General features: G+C 54.3%; 12 non-coding genes and 2 pseudogenes across 12 annotated transcripts; all 14 read left to right on the top strand.

Annotated features, from left to right (window-relative positions):
• Positions 1–1,574: 1,574 nt before the first annotated feature.
• Positions 1,575–1,693, top strand: LOC144171091 (5S ribosomal RNA). The gene has a single exon (XR_013322822.1). It is a non-coding gene; the product is annotated as a 5S ribosomal RNA (ribosomal RNA).
• A 533-nt stretch (positions 1,694–2,226) lies between these two features.
• Positions 2,227–2,345, top strand: LOC144171069 (5S ribosomal RNA). The gene has a single exon (XR_013322801.1). It is a non-coding gene; the product is annotated as a 5S ribosomal RNA (ribosomal RNA).
• Positions 2,346–2,880: 535 nt separating this feature from the next.
• LOC144171079 (5S ribosomal RNA) lies at positions 2,881–2,999 on the top strand. The gene has a single exon (XR_013322810.1). It is a non-coding gene; the product is annotated as a 5S ribosomal RNA (ribosomal RNA).
• A 533-nt stretch (positions 3,000–3,532) lies between these two features.
• Positions 3,533–3,651, top strand: LOC144171089 (5S ribosomal RNA). The gene has a single exon (XR_013322820.1). It is a non-coding gene; the product is annotated as a 5S ribosomal RNA (ribosomal RNA).
• Positions 3,652–4,186: 535 nt separating this feature from the next.
• On the top strand, positions 4,187–4,305 carry LOC144171068 (5S ribosomal RNA). Its single transcript, XR_013322800.1, has one exon. It is a non-coding gene; the product is annotated as a 5S ribosomal RNA (ribosomal RNA).
• A 535-nt stretch (positions 4,306–4,840) lies between these two features.
• Positions 4,841–4,959, top strand: LOC144171067 (5S ribosomal RNA). The gene has a single exon (XR_013322799.1). It is a non-coding gene; the product is annotated as a 5S ribosomal RNA (ribosomal RNA).
• A 533-nt stretch (positions 4,960–5,492) lies between these two features.
• On the top strand, positions 5,493–5,611 carry LOC144171088 (5S ribosomal RNA). Its single transcript, XR_013322819.1, has one exon. It is a non-coding gene; the product is annotated as a 5S ribosomal RNA (ribosomal RNA).
• Positions 5,612–6,144: 533 nt separating this feature from the next.
• On the top strand, positions 6,145–6,263 carry LOC144171056 (5S ribosomal RNA). Its single transcript, XR_013322788.1, has one exon. It is a non-coding gene; the product is annotated as a 5S ribosomal RNA (ribosomal RNA).
• Positions 6,264–6,796: 533 nt separating this feature from the next.
• On the top strand, positions 6,797–6,915 carry LOC144171087 (5S ribosomal RNA). The gene has a single exon (XR_013322818.1). It is a non-coding gene; the product is annotated as a 5S ribosomal RNA (ribosomal RNA).
• A 533-nt stretch (positions 6,916–7,448) lies between these two features.
• Positions 7,449–7,567, top strand: LOC144171045 (5S ribosomal RNA). Its single transcript, XR_013322777.1, has one exon. It is a non-coding gene; the product is annotated as a 5S ribosomal RNA (ribosomal RNA).
• A 535-nt stretch (positions 7,568–8,102) lies between these two features.
• On the top strand, positions 8,103–8,221 carry LOC144171034 (5S ribosomal RNA). The gene has a single exon (XR_013322766.1). It is a non-coding gene; the product is annotated as a 5S ribosomal RNA (ribosomal RNA).
• Positions 8,222–8,791: 570 nt separating this feature from the next.
• LOC144171200 (5S ribosomal RNA) lies at positions 8,792–8,910 on the top strand (annotated as a pseudogene).
• Positions 8,911–9,440: 530 nt separating this feature from the next.
• LOC144171144 (5S ribosomal RNA) lies at positions 9,441–9,559 on the top strand. The gene has a single exon (XR_013322873.1). It is a non-coding gene; the product is annotated as a 5S ribosomal RNA (ribosomal RNA).
• A 535-nt stretch (positions 9,560–10,094) lies between these two features.
• Positions 10,095–10,213, top strand: LOC144171184 (5S ribosomal RNA; annotated as a pseudogene).
• The last annotated feature ends 3,427 nt before the right edge of the window (positions 10,214–13,640 follow it).

The raw sequence follows: 13,640 nt of genomic DNA, 5'->3' as shown, positions 1-13,640 counted from the left end.
GTCCGAGGGGTGCCCGACGGACCGGGCCCCCTGGACTTGGCCACCCCTCGGGAGCCCTTCGTTTGAGCCGTCACCGCCGAGGGCGTCCGGGGCGCCAGAGGTGGCACAGGCGGTGCGGTGGCGGTGGGAACCGGTGCGGGGCCCGTGGTGTCCATCACCTCTGTACCCTCCAACGCACTGGAGGGCGGGGAGACAGAGGCGGGAGCGGCACCGGTCCCGACGGAAGAGGTTGCCACCACAACCGCTGCTGCCTCAGCAAGCGGCGTGGTGGCGGGTTGGGCTGCCAGAGGCAACCCAGGGGGGGGGGGGGGGGGGCGGGCGAGGGACCAGGTCAGACTCGCTGAACTGGGTCCCTGTGGAAACGAGACGCCGCTCCGCCCCCCGGCGAGCCGCGTCGGCGTACCTCCCCAGGGGGAAAGAGGCGAACCTCTTTCGCGCCTCTGGGAAGGTGATGTTTTCAGTGACTTTGATGTTGATGATTTTCTTTTCTAGTTGAAATTTTTCGCACTTGCGGGAGTATGCCGCATGCGGCCCCCCGCAGTTTACACAAGTGAGAGTTTCGGCTGAGCAGTTCTCGCTCAGATGATCGTGCGCCGCGCACTTTGCACACGTCGTTCGGCCACGGCAAGAGTTCGTACCATGCCCGAACCGCTGGCACTTAAAACAGCGCCGCGGGTTCGGGATGTACGGACGGATGGAGCAACGGATAAAACCTGCATTTATGTATTGTGGAAGAATTGCGCGGTCGAAAGTCAAGATAATGTGTTTGGTGGGAATCTCCTTGTCGTCTCTGCGGATGGTGATGCGTCTCACGGCAGTGACGCCCTGATCCTTCAAGCCGGCAAGGAGATCCGCATCGGTTTCGTTCAGGAGGTCTGTCTCGGATATCACACCCTGCGAGCTGTTGAGGCTCCGATGGGGTGTGACCCGGATGTCTAGATCAGCCAGTCTAGTCTGAGCTAGAAGCTTCGTGGACTGCTGCTTGTCATTTATTTCGATGAGGAGTTGACCGGACCTTTGTTTTTTGCATTTATACGATTTTCTTACTATGGCTTCAAGATACTTGGCGATCAAGAAGACTGAATGAGATGCAAGAGGGTGGGTTGGATTGAGGGATTCCATCACAAGAAATCGAGAAAACTGGTCCGGTTCAGGAAAGGTTAACGACGGCAACGGAGGAAAGGATACTTCGGTGCGGCCCCTTTTCAGGGACCGATCACGGTTGGGGGGGGTTTAGACAATACCATAAAGCATAGTATAAAAGCAGGGAGACGGGGGTACTTTCTTCCACAACCTTACCCTGATAGCTGAGGAGGTCCCGGAGCTCCCTGCCTGGTAAACAGACAGGGAGCCCATCCGCCGGAGCTTGACCTGGGCTCCGACGGCCACCGTTAGAGGTTTCTACCCTTCACCTTAAAAACACATCACCACGGTTGGATCCAGCTTATGTTTGGGGGCTCGGGGTCCACGGTATCGCCAGTACCGTCACCAAGATTGCTCAAGGTGCCCCGTGCGGGGAGATGCTGGTTGTTGGTGTGATGTGTTATAAAAAGGCACGTAAGGCTTTGATATTCGCCATCGGCCATACCATGCTGAATACGCCGGTTCTCGTCCGATCACCGAAGCTAAGCAGCATTGGGCTCGGTCAGTACTTGGGAGGGAGACCACCTGGGAACACCGAGTGCCGATGGCATCCTCTTTTGCTTTTTAAAACGTCCCTTATTAATTTGCGTTCAAAGAGTTGTTTCTATTTTTTTTCCCCACCAAGTTTCGTTTGCCCCCTGGCGGTGGCGGGGCGCGGAAGGACCACTAGATGATGCTTCGCCGCAGCGCAGCGGGCGAGTTATCCGATTTTCCACCCTTCGTTGGGCGCGGCGGATTACCTGTGACTGACTCGTCTTTCTATCTGCCCCTCGAAGGTCGTGAAAGCAGGCATTTCGCACTTCCGGAGCACCTGCGGCTAATGTGCGACAAACGGAAGCATTCCCCAACGTCTAGCCAGCGTGACCACAACGACTCAAGGCCACAATCGTTTCCAAAAGTGTTCCCCAAGTGCGCGCAGCAATGTTCGGCGACTTGAGGGCTTCGTGCGACGTCACGGGATCCCTAGGATATGGAGTGATCTGTTGCGGCGGCCGCGTGTCCTGCCGAACAACAGGTGAAATGGTAGAGATGCTGGTTGTTGGTGTGATGTGTTATAAAAAGGCACGTAAGGCTTTGATATTCGCCATCGGCCATACCATGCTGAATACGCCGGTTCTCGTCTGATCACCGAAGCTAAGCAGCATTGGGCTCGGTCAGTACTTGGGAGGGAGACCACCTGGGAACACCGAGTGCCGATGGCATCCTCTTTTGCTTTTTAAAACGTCCCTTATTAATTTGCGTTCAAAGAGTTGTTTCTATTTTTTTTTTCCCCACCAAGTTTCGTTTGCCCCCTGGCGGTGGCGGGGCGCGGAAGGACCACTACATGATGCTTCGCCGCAGCGCAGCGGGCGAGTTATCCGATTTTCCACCCTTCGTTGGGCGCGGCGGATTACCTGTGACTGACTCGTCTTTCTATCTGCCCCTCGAAGGTCGTGAAAGCAGACATTTCGCACTTCCGGAGCATCTGCGGCTAATGTTCGACAAACGGAAGCATTCCCCAACGTCTAGCCAGCGTGACCACAACGACTCAAGGCCACAATCGTTTCCAAAAGTGTTCCCCAAGTGCGCCCAGCAATGTTCGGCGACTTGAGGGCTTCGTGCGACGTCACGGGATCCCTAGGATATGGAGTGATGTGTTGCGGCGGCCGCGTGTCCTGCCGAACAACAGGTGAAATGGTAGAGATGCTGGTTGTTGGTGTGATGTGTTATAAAAAGGCACGTAAGGCTTTGATATTCGCCATCGGCCATACCATGCTGAATACGCCGGTTCTCGTCCGATCACCGAAGCTAAGCAGCATTGGGCTCGGTCAGTACTTGGGAGGGAGACCACCTGGGAACACCGAGTGCCGATGGCATCCTCTTTTGCTTTTTAAAACGTCCCTTATAATTTGCGTTCAAAGAGTTGTTTCTATTTTTTTTTTCCCACCAAGTTTCGTTTGCCACTTGGCGGTGGCGGGGCGCGGAAGGACCACTAGATGATGCTTCGCCGCAGCGCTGCGGGCGAGTTATCCGATTTTCCACCCTTCGTTGGGCGCGGCGGATTACCTGTGACTGACTCGTCTTTCTATCTGCCCCTCGAAGGTCGTGAAAGCAGGCATTTCGCACTTCCGGAGCACCTGCGGCTAATGTGCGACAAACGGAAGCATTCCCCAACGTCTAGCCAGCGTGACCACAACGACTCAAGGCCACAATCGTTTCCAAAAGTGTTCCCCAAGTGCGCGCAGCAATGTTCGGCGACTTGAGGGCTTCGTGCGACGTCACGGGATCCCTAGGATATGGAGTGATGTGTTGCGGCGGCCGCGTGTCCTGCCGAACAACAGGTGAAATGGTAGAGATGCTGGTTGTTGGTGTGATGTGTTATAAAAAGGCACGTAAGGCTTTGATATTCGCCATCGGCCATACCATGCTGAATACGCCGGTTCTCGTCCGATCACCGAAGCCAAGCAGCATTGGGCTCGGTCAGTACTTGGGAGGGAGACCACCTGGGAACACCGAGTGCCGATGGCATCCTCTTTTGCTTTTTAAAACATCCCTTATTAATTTGCGTTCAAAGAGTTGTTTATATTTTTTTTTTCCCCACCAAGTTTCGTTTGCCCCCTGGCGGTGGCGGGGGGCGGAAGGACCACTAGATGATGCTTCGCCGCAGCGCAGCGGGCGAGTTATCCGATTTTCCACCCTTCGTTGGTCGCGGCGGATTACCTGTGACTGACTCGTCTTTCTATCTGCCCCTCGAAGGTCGTGAAAGTAGGCATTTCGCACTTCCGGAGCACCTGCGGCTAATGTGCGACAAACGGAAGCATTCCCCAACGTATAGCCAGCGTGACCACAACGACTCAAGGCCACAATCGTTTTCAAAAGTGTTCCCCAAGTGCGCGCAGCAATGTTCGGCGACTTGAGGGCTTCGTGCGACGTCACGGGATCCCTAGGATATGGAGTGATGTGTTGCGGCGGCCGCGTGTCCTGCCGAACAACAGGTGAAATGGTAGAGATGCTGGTTGTTGGTGTGATGTGTTATAAAAAGGCACGTAAGGCTTTGATATTCGCCATCGGCCATACCATGCTGAATACGCCGGTTCTCGTCTGATCACCGAAGCTAAGCAGCATTGGGCTCGGTCAGTACTTGGGAGGGAGACCACCTGGGAACACCGAGTGCCGATGGCATCCTCTTTTGCTTTTTAAAACGTCCCTTATTAATTTGCGTTCAAAGAGTTGTTTCTATTTTTTTTTTCCCCACCAAGTTTCGTTTGCCCCCTGGCGGTGGCGGGGCGCGGAAGGACCACTACATGATGCTTCGCCGCAGCGCAGCGGGCGAGTTATCCGATTTTCCACCCTTCGTTGGGCGCGGCGGATTACCTGTGACTGACTCGTCTTTCTATCTGCCCCTCGAAGGTCGTGAAAGCAGACATTTCGCACTTCCGGAGCACCTGCGGCTAATGTTCGACAAACGGAAGCATTCCCCAACGTCTAGCCAGCGTGACCACAACGACTCAAGGCCACAATCGTTTCCAAAAGTGTTCCCCAAGTGCGCCCAGCAATGTTCGGCGACTTGAGGGCTTCGTGCGACGTCACGGGATCCCTAGGATATGGAGTGATGTGTTGCGGCGGCCGCGTGTCCTGCCGAACAACAGGTGAAATGGTAGAGATGCTGGTTGTTGGTGTGATGTGTTATAAAAAGGCACGTAAGGCTTTGATATTCGCCATCGGCCATACCATGCTGAATACGCCGGTTCTCGTCCGATCACCGAAGCTAAGCAGCATTGGGCTCGGTCAGTACTTGGGAGGGAGACCACCTGGGAACACCGAGTGCCGATGGCATCCTCTTTTGCTTTTTAAAACGTCCCTTATAATTTGCGTTCAAAGAGTTGTTTCTATTTTTTTTTTCCCACCAAGTTTCGTTTGCCACTTGGCGGTGGCGGGGCGCGGAAGGACCACTAGATGATGCTTCGCCGCAGCGCAGCGGGCGAGTTATCCGATTTTCCACCCTTCGTTGGGCGCGGCGGATTACCTGTGACTGACTCGTCTTTCTATCTGCCCCTCGAAGGTCGTGAAAGCAGGCATTTCGCACTTCCGGAGCACCTGCGGCTAATGTGCGACAAACGGAAGCATTCCCCAACGTCTAGCCAGCGTGACCACAACGACTCAAGGCCACAATCGTTTCCAAAAGTGTTCCCCAAGTGCGCGCAGCAATGTTCGGCGACTTGAGGGCTTCGTGCGACGTCACGGGATCCCTAGGATATGGAGTGATGTGTTGCGGCGGCCGCGTGTCCTGCCGAACAACAGGTGAAATGGTAGAGATGCTGGTTGTTGGTGTGATGTGTTATAAAAAGGTACGTAAGGCTTTGATATTCGCCATCGGCCATACCATGCTGAATACGCCGGTTCTCGTCCGATCACCGAAGCCAAGCAGCATTGGGCTCGGTCAGTACTTGGGAGGGAGACCACCTGGGAACACCGAGTGCCGATGGCATCCTCTTTTGCTTTTTAAAACATCCCTTATTAATTTGCGTTCAAAGAGTTGTTTATATTTTTTTTCCCCACCAAGTTTCGTTTGCCCCCTGGCGGTGGCGGGGCGCGGAAGGACCACTAGATGATGCTTCGCCGCAGCGCAGCGGGCGAGTTATCCGATTTTCCACCCTTCGTTGGGCGCGGCGGATTACCTGTGACTGACTCGTCTTTCTATCTGCCCCTCGAAGGTCGTGAAAGTAGGCATTTCGCACTTCCGGAGCACCTGCGGCTAATGTGCGACAAACGGAAGCATTCCCCAACGTATAGCCAGCGTGACCACAACGACTCAAGGCCACAATCGTTTTCAAAAGTGTTCCCCAAGTGCGCGCAGCAATGTTCGGCGACTTGAGGGCTTCGTGCGACGTCACGGGATCCCTAGGATATGGAGTGATGTGTTGCGGCGGCCGCGTGTCCTGCCGAACAACAGGTGAAATGGTAGAGATGCTGGTTGTTGGTGTGATGTGTTATAAAAAGGCACGTAAGGCTTTGATATTCGCCATCGGCCATACCATGCTGAATACGCCGGTTCTCGTCCGATCACCGAAGCTAAGCAGCATTGGGCTCGGTCAGTACTTGGGAGGGAGACCACCTGGGAACACCGAGTGCCGATGGCATCCTCTTTTGCTTTTTAAAACGTCCCTTATAATTTGCGTTCAAAGAGTTGTTTCTATTTTTTTTTTCCCACCAAGTTTCGTTTGCCACTTGGCGGTGGCGGGGCGCGGAAGGACCACTAGATGATGCTTCGCCGCAGCGCAGCGGGCGAGTTATCCGATTTTCCACCCTTCGTTGGGCGCGGCGGATTACCTGTGACTGACTCGTCTTTCTATCTGCCCCTCGAAGGTCGTGAAAGCAGGCATTTCGCACTTCCGGAGCACCTGCGGCTAATGTGCGACAAACGGAAGCATTCCCCAACGTCTAGCCAGCGTGACCACAACGACTCAAGGCCACAATCGTTTCCAAAAGTGTTCCCCAAGTGCGCGCAGCAATGTTCGGCGACTTGAGGGCTTCGTGCGACGTCACGGGATCCCTAGGATATGGAGTGATGTGTTGCGGCGGCCGCGTGTCCTGCCGAACAACAGGTGAAATGGTAGAGATGCTGGTTGTTGGTGTGATGTGTTATAAAAAGGTACGTAAGGCTTTGATATTCGCCATCGGCCATACCATGCTGAATACGCCGGTTCTCGTCCGATCACCGAAGCCAAGCAGCATTGGGCTCGGTCAGTACTTGGGAGGGAGACCACCTGGGAACACCGAGTGCCGATGGCATCCTCTTTTGCTTTTTAAAACATCCCTTATTAATTTGCGTTCAAAGAGTTGTTTATATTTTTTTTCCCCACCAAGTTTCGTTTGCCCCCTGGCGGTGGCGGGGCGCGGAAGGACCACTAGATGATGCTTCGCCGCAGCGCAGCGGGCGAGTTATCCGATTTTCCACCCTTCGTTGGGCGCGGCGGATTACCTGTGACTGACTCGTCTTTCTATCTGCCCCTCGAAGGTCGTGAAAGTAGGCATTTCGCACTTCCGGAGCACCTGCGGCTAATGTGCGACAAACGGAAGCATTCCCCAACGTATAGCCAGCGTGACCACAACGACTCAAGGCCACAATCGTTTTCAAAAGTGTTCCCCAAGTGCGCGCAGCAATGTTCGGCGACTTGAGGGCTTCGTGCGACGTCACGGGATCCCTAGGATATGGAGTGATGTGTTGCGGCGGCCGCGTGTCCTGCCGAACAACAGGTGAAATGGTAGAGATGCTGGTTGTTGGTGTGATGGGTTATAAAAAGGCACGTAAGGCTTTGATATTCGCCATCGGCCATACCATGCTGAATACGCCGGTTCTCGTCCGATCACCGAAGCTAAGCAGCATTGGGCTCGGTCAGTACTTGGGAGGGAGACCACCTGGGAACACCGAGTGCCGATGGCATCCTCTTTTGCTTTTTAAAACGTCCCTTATTAATTTGCGTTCAAAGAGTTGTTTCTATTTTTTTTTTCCCCACCAAGTTTCGTTTGCCCCCTGGCGGTGGCGGGGCGCGGAAGGACCACTAGATGATGCTTCGCCGCAGCGCAGCGGGCGAGTTATCCGATTTTCCACCCTTCGTTGGGCGCGGCGGATTACCTGTGACTGACTCGTCTTTCTATCTGCCCCTCGAAGGTCGTGAAAGCAGGCATTTCGCACTTCCGGAGCACCTGCGGCTAATGTGCGACAAACGGAAGCATTCCCCAACGTCTAGCCAGCGTGACCACAACGACTCAAGGCCACAATCGTTTCCAAAAGTGTTCCCCAAGTGCGCGCAGCAATGTTCGGCGACTTGAGGGCTTCGTGCGACGTCACGGGATCCCTAGGATATGGAGTGATGTGTTGCGGCGGCCGCGTGTCCTGCCGAACAACAGGTGAAATGGTAGAGATGCTGGTTGTTGGTGTGATATGTTATAAAAAGGCACGTAAGGCTTTGATATTCGCCATCGGCCATACCATGCTGAATACGCCGGTTCTCGTCCGATCACCGAAGCTAAGCAGCATTGGGCTCGGTCAGTACTTGGGAGGGAGACCACCTGGGAACACCGAGTGCCGATGGCATCCTCTTTTGCTTTTTAAAACGTCCCTTATTAATTTGCGTTCAAAGAGTTGTTTCTATTTTTTTTTTCCCCACCAAGTTTCGTTTGCCCCCTGGCGGTGGCGGAGCGCGGAAGGACCACTAGATGATGCTTCGCCGCAGCGCAGCGGGCGAGTTATCCGATTTTCCACCCTTCGTTGGGCGCGGCGGATTACCTGTGACTGACTCGTCTTTCTATCTGCCCCTCGAAGGTCGTGAAAGCAGGCATTTCGCACTTCCGGAGCACCTGCGGCTAATGTGCGACAAACGGAAGCATTCCCCAACGTCTAGCCAGCGTGACCACAACGACTCAAGGCCACAATCGTTTCCAAAAGTGTTCCCCAAGTGCGCGCAGCAATGTTCGGCGACTTGAGGGCTTCGTGCGACGTCACGGGATCCCTAGGATATGGAGTGATGTGTTGCGGCGGCCGCGTGTCCTGCCGAACAACAGGTGAAATGGTAGAGATGCTGGTTGTTGGTGTGATGTGTTATAAAACGGCACGTAAGGCTTTGATTTTCGCCATCGGCCATGACATGCTTTACCAAAAAAAAAAAAAATCGGCCATGCCATGCTGAATACGCCGGTTCTCGTCCGATCACCGAAGCTAAGCAGCATTGGGCTCGGTCAGTACTTGGGAGGAAGACCACCTGGGAACACCGAGTGCCGATGACATCCTCTTTTGCTTTTTAAAACGTCCCTTATTAATTTGCGTTCAAAGAGTTGTTTCTATTTTTTTTTCCCCACCAAGTTTCGTTTGCCCCCTGGCGGTGGCGGGGCGCGGAAGGACCACTAGATGATGCTTCGCCGCAGCGCAGCGGGCGAGTTATCCGATTTTCCACCCTTCGTTGGGCGCGGTGGATTACCTGTGACTGACTCTGCCCCTCGAAGGTCGTGAAAGCAGGTATTTCGCACTTCCGAAGCACCTGCGGCTAATCTGCAACAAACGGAAGCATTCTCCAACGTCTAGCCAGCGTGACTACAAACACTCAAGGCCACATACGTTTCCAAAAGTGTTCCCCAAGTGCGCGCAGCAATGTTCGGCGACTTGAGGGCTTCGTGCGACGTCGCGGGATCCCTAGGATATGGAGTGATGTGTTGCGGCGGCCGTGTGTCCTGCCGAACAACGAACAACAGGTGAAATGGCAGAGATGCTGGTTGTTGGTGTGATGTGTAATAAAACGGCACGTAAGGCTTTGATTTTCGCCATCGGCCATGCCATGCTGAATACGCCGGTTCTCGTCCGATCACCGAAGCTAAGCAGCATTGGGCTCGGTCAGTACTTGGGAGGAAGACCACCTGGGAACACCGAGTGCCGATGGTATCCTCTTTTGCTATTTAAAACTTTTCGCATTAATTTGCTTGAAAGAGTTGTTTCTATTTATTTTTTTTTCCCCCACCAAGTTTCGTTTGCCCCCTGGCGGTGGCGGGGGCGCGGAGAGACCGCTAGATGATGCTTCGCCGCAGCGCAGCGGGCGAGTTCGCCGATTTTCCACCCTTCGTAGGACGCGGCGGATTACCTGTGACTGACTCTGCCCCTCGAAGGTCGTGAAAGCAGGCATTTCGCACTTCCGAAGCACCTGCGGCTAATCTGCAACAAACGGAAGCATTCTCCAACGTCTAGCCAGCGTGACTACAAAGACTCAAGGCCACATACGTTTCCAAAAGTGTTCCCCAAGTGCGCGCAGCAATGTTCGGCGACTTGAGGGCTTCGTGTGACGTCGCGGGATCCCTAGGATATGGAGTGATGTGTTCCGGCGGCCGTGTGTCCTGCCGAACAACGAACAACAGGTGAAATGGCAGAGATGCTGGTTGTTGGTGTGATGTGTAATAAAACGGCACGTAAGGCTTTTATTTTCGCCATCGGCCATACCATGCTGAATACGCCGGTTCTCGTCCGATCACCGAAGCTAAGCAGCATTGGGCTCGGTCAGTACTTGGGATCGAGACCACCTGGGAACACCGAGTGCCGATGGCATCCTCTTTTGCTTTTTAAAACTTTTCGCATTAATTTGCGTTGAAAGAGTTGCTTCTATTTATTTTATTTTTTTCCCCCACCAAGTTTCGTTTGCCCCCTGGCGGTGGCGGGGGCGCGGAGAGACCGCTAGATGATGCTTCGCCGCAGCGCAGCGGGCGAGTTAGCCGATTTTCCACCCTTCGTAGGACGCGGCGGATTACCTGTGACTGACTCTGCCCCTCGAAGGTCGTGAAAGCAGGCATTTCGCACTTCCGAAGCACCTGCGGCTAATCTGCAACAAACGGAAGCATTCTCCAACGTCTAGCCAGCGTGACTACAAAGACTCAAGGCCACATACGTTTCCAAAAGTGTTCCCCAAGTGCGCGCAGCAATGTTCGGCGACTTGAGGGCTTCGTGCGACGTCGCGGGATCCCTAGGATATGGAGTGATGTGTTGCGGCGGCCGTGTGTCCTGCCGAACAACGAACAACAGGTGAAATGGCAGAGATGCTGGTTGTTGGTGTGATGTGTAATAAAACGGCACGTAAGGCTTTGATTTTCGCCATCGGCCATACCATGCTCACTCGCCGACCGGTTCTCGTAGGGAGCGGTCGCGCGATGGCGAGCTCCGCAGGAGTACGAGGGAGCGGAGGCGCCGAACCGGTTTCGCCGCGGAGCGGGCCGCCCGCCGGCTATCGATTCCTGCTGCCCGCGCTGCCGGCGAACGAAGGGATGAAGGCCTGCGTTGTACTGCACGGAGATCTCGACGCACGGCCGTACCGCATCGAGGACTTTCGTGCACCCCTGGAGGAACTCGGCGTCATAAAGGCGGTGAGTGGTATAGGGCCCTACCAAATGAGCCACGTGTGGCTCGTGAAGTTGAGGTCGGCACAGGCGAAGGAGGCACTCGTGAGGAGCTCAGGACTCAAGGTAAAGGGACGCTATTGCGCAGTGATAGACCCTGCGAAGCAAGAAGTCACCTTAAAGCTGCATTGGGTCCCGTTCGACGACCCAAATGAAGCGGTTGTAAGGTTGTTAGAGGATTTCGGAGAAGTGAAAGAAGTAAAGTTGGACGAGTGGAGGGTGCCAGGTTTCGATCTCCCCGACTCCACGACGCGAACTGTGCGTATGGTGCTGCACGAAGGGATCACGCCGGACGCCATCCCCGATCTGTTCGCGTACGGAGAAGGTTCGGTGTTGTGCGTGGTGCCGGGCCGCGCGCCTACGTGCCTGCATTGCAGGATGAAGGGGCATATCAGGCGCGACTGCCAGACCCCGCAGTGTGCAAAGTGCCGCGGGTTTGGGCACACTAGGCAGGACTGCGTGCGCACGTACGCGCGCGTAGCAGGCAACGGACGACCCAGCGGCACCACGAACAACCTGATGGACGAGGAGGAAGCAGAGAACGCGGCGACCGCGACTTTGAGCGCGCCCGACAACGAGCGCAGCAGCGGCGGCGTTGCAGCACCGGCGGAGGCCACCGCAACAACGAACGACGATGGAGCCAAGATGGCCGCGCAAGCAGCTACGGTCGAGGGAGACGCCGAGGATGCCGGAAAGCATGGCGAAAAGGAGCAGGAGGGTGCGCCAGCAAATCCAATGCTGGAGGAGAGTAGGATGTACAAGAAGAAGAGGTGAGACAGACGATAGAGGAGGAGAGCGACGGCGGGGGGGCCATGGATGTGTCGCAGGCCAGCGCAAAGCGTCCCCGCGAGAAGGGAGAGGAGGCTGTCGCGGCGCAAAGGCTGCGGCGCTTAGAAAATGAATGGAAGACGGCGACGGGGAAGAAAGGGAAATACGTTCCTACCACGAGAACAGCGTCCCGCGATCGTGCGCACGCAGCAACAGGCGACGGCGCCAGTGAACAACCGCCGCCGAGCCAAAAGTGAGTCGTACTGGTTTCGGGTCGTCCATGGATGTGCGAGGGTGAACAATCTCTCCCGTGCTTGCGTTAGGAGTGTCGTCTTTGGGCGGCCCACTTCGAGTGGGAACGCTTAATGTGCGTGGACTGAGCTGCAGGCGAAGACAATACCAGGTGCAGCGGCTGCTACACGAGAGAGAGCTGGACGTGGTCGCCATCCAAGAGACCAAGGTAGATAGCGAAAGTGGTACAGACTGCATGGTCGCCCCGTTCCGAGCGCGTTTCAATGTTTGTGTAAGCCACGCGGACGGAAACTCGGCTGGCTGCTGTTTATGCATTAAGAATGCGGTCGGTGTTGTAATTGAGAGTGTAGTGGCCTGTCAGAAAGGGAGATTTGTGGCGTGTGACTTTTCGAGGGGCGCATGTAGCTTTCGTGTTGTGTGTGTATATGCCCCCAGGAAGGTCAAAGAGAGGTTTGAGTTTTTTCGGGACATTGAGCCCCTTATAGAGTGTGACAAACAAGTTATTCTGTTGGGGGATTTTAATTGTGTGTTGCAAACCGAAGATCGTCTAGGGGGGGTGAGGTGTAGGGATGCGAGCGCCGACTTCCTTACAGGAATAGTGGCGCGTTTGGATTTGGTTGACGCTGCCCACCTAGCCTGTGGAGGGAAAAGTAATCATTTTACCCATCATCAGGGGGCAAGTCAAGCACGGCTTGACAGGATTTATGTGTCAACTGAGTTGGCAGTGCTGTGTGAAAATTATTGTGTAGAGCCTGTGTCCTTCAGCGATCACAGCTTAGTTATGGTCACGTTAGGACAAAAGAAAAAGAAAAAAATATGCTATGAGATGTGGAAATTTAATGCTAAATTGCTAGAGGATGAAGTGTTTGCTGAAGCAACCAAGGAAGCCATCGCGTCCCTTTTATCGCAGGACAGCAAGAGCAATGAGGAGAAGTGGGAATTTTTCAAACAATGCGTGAAAATGAAAGCCATTGAAAGGGGAGGTATAATCCAACATCATGCACGTATGGAGGAAAAAAGCTTAAGAAAGCACTTAGAAAAACTACTCAGACAGGAAACAGATAAGTCTCAGACTTTCATAGAAGATGTTAGGGATATTAAGCTGAAATTGGAAGCAGTCGACGAGCAGAAATACAGAGGCGCAGTAATCCGGGCGCGGTCGGAGAAACTGTTAGGTGAAGCGCCCACAAAGCGAACCTTGTCGGATGAAAAGCTGTACGCGCGTAAAAATGAAATCTTGGAAATAGAATATAAAGGTGTGGTGCGGAGCGAGCAGGTTTCCATCCAGAATGCCTTCGAGGAACACTATGCTGAACTCTTCTCCCTTCAGGTCCTCCGCAAAAAGGGGTTTAATGAAGAATTCCTTTTATGCCTACCCAAACTTGAGTCTGTACAAACTGAATCGTTGGAACGTGAAATCACTGTCGCAGAAGTAATTAAGGCCATAGAGGATTTAAACCCAGGCAAGGCGCCTGGACCAGATGGTCTGACTGCCGTCTTTTATAAGGAATTTAAATATGAAATGGCTGTAGCTTTGCAGAAGTTGTATTCAGAAGCGTTGGAGA

The sequence above is a fragment of the Haemaphysalis longicornis genome, unplaced genomic scaffold (assembly GCF_048455015.1).
Source record: "Haemaphysalis longicornis isolate Haplotype H1 unplaced genomic scaffold, Haemaphysalis longicornis Haplotype H1 scaffold_2, whole genome shotgun sequence".
Classification (NCBI taxonomy): Eukaryota; Metazoa; Arthropoda; class Arachnida; order Ixodida; family Ixodidae; genus Haemaphysalis; species Haemaphysalis longicornis.
Note: the sequence above shows the minus strand (reverse complement) of the source record. Positions and strands in the feature narration are given on the sequence as shown.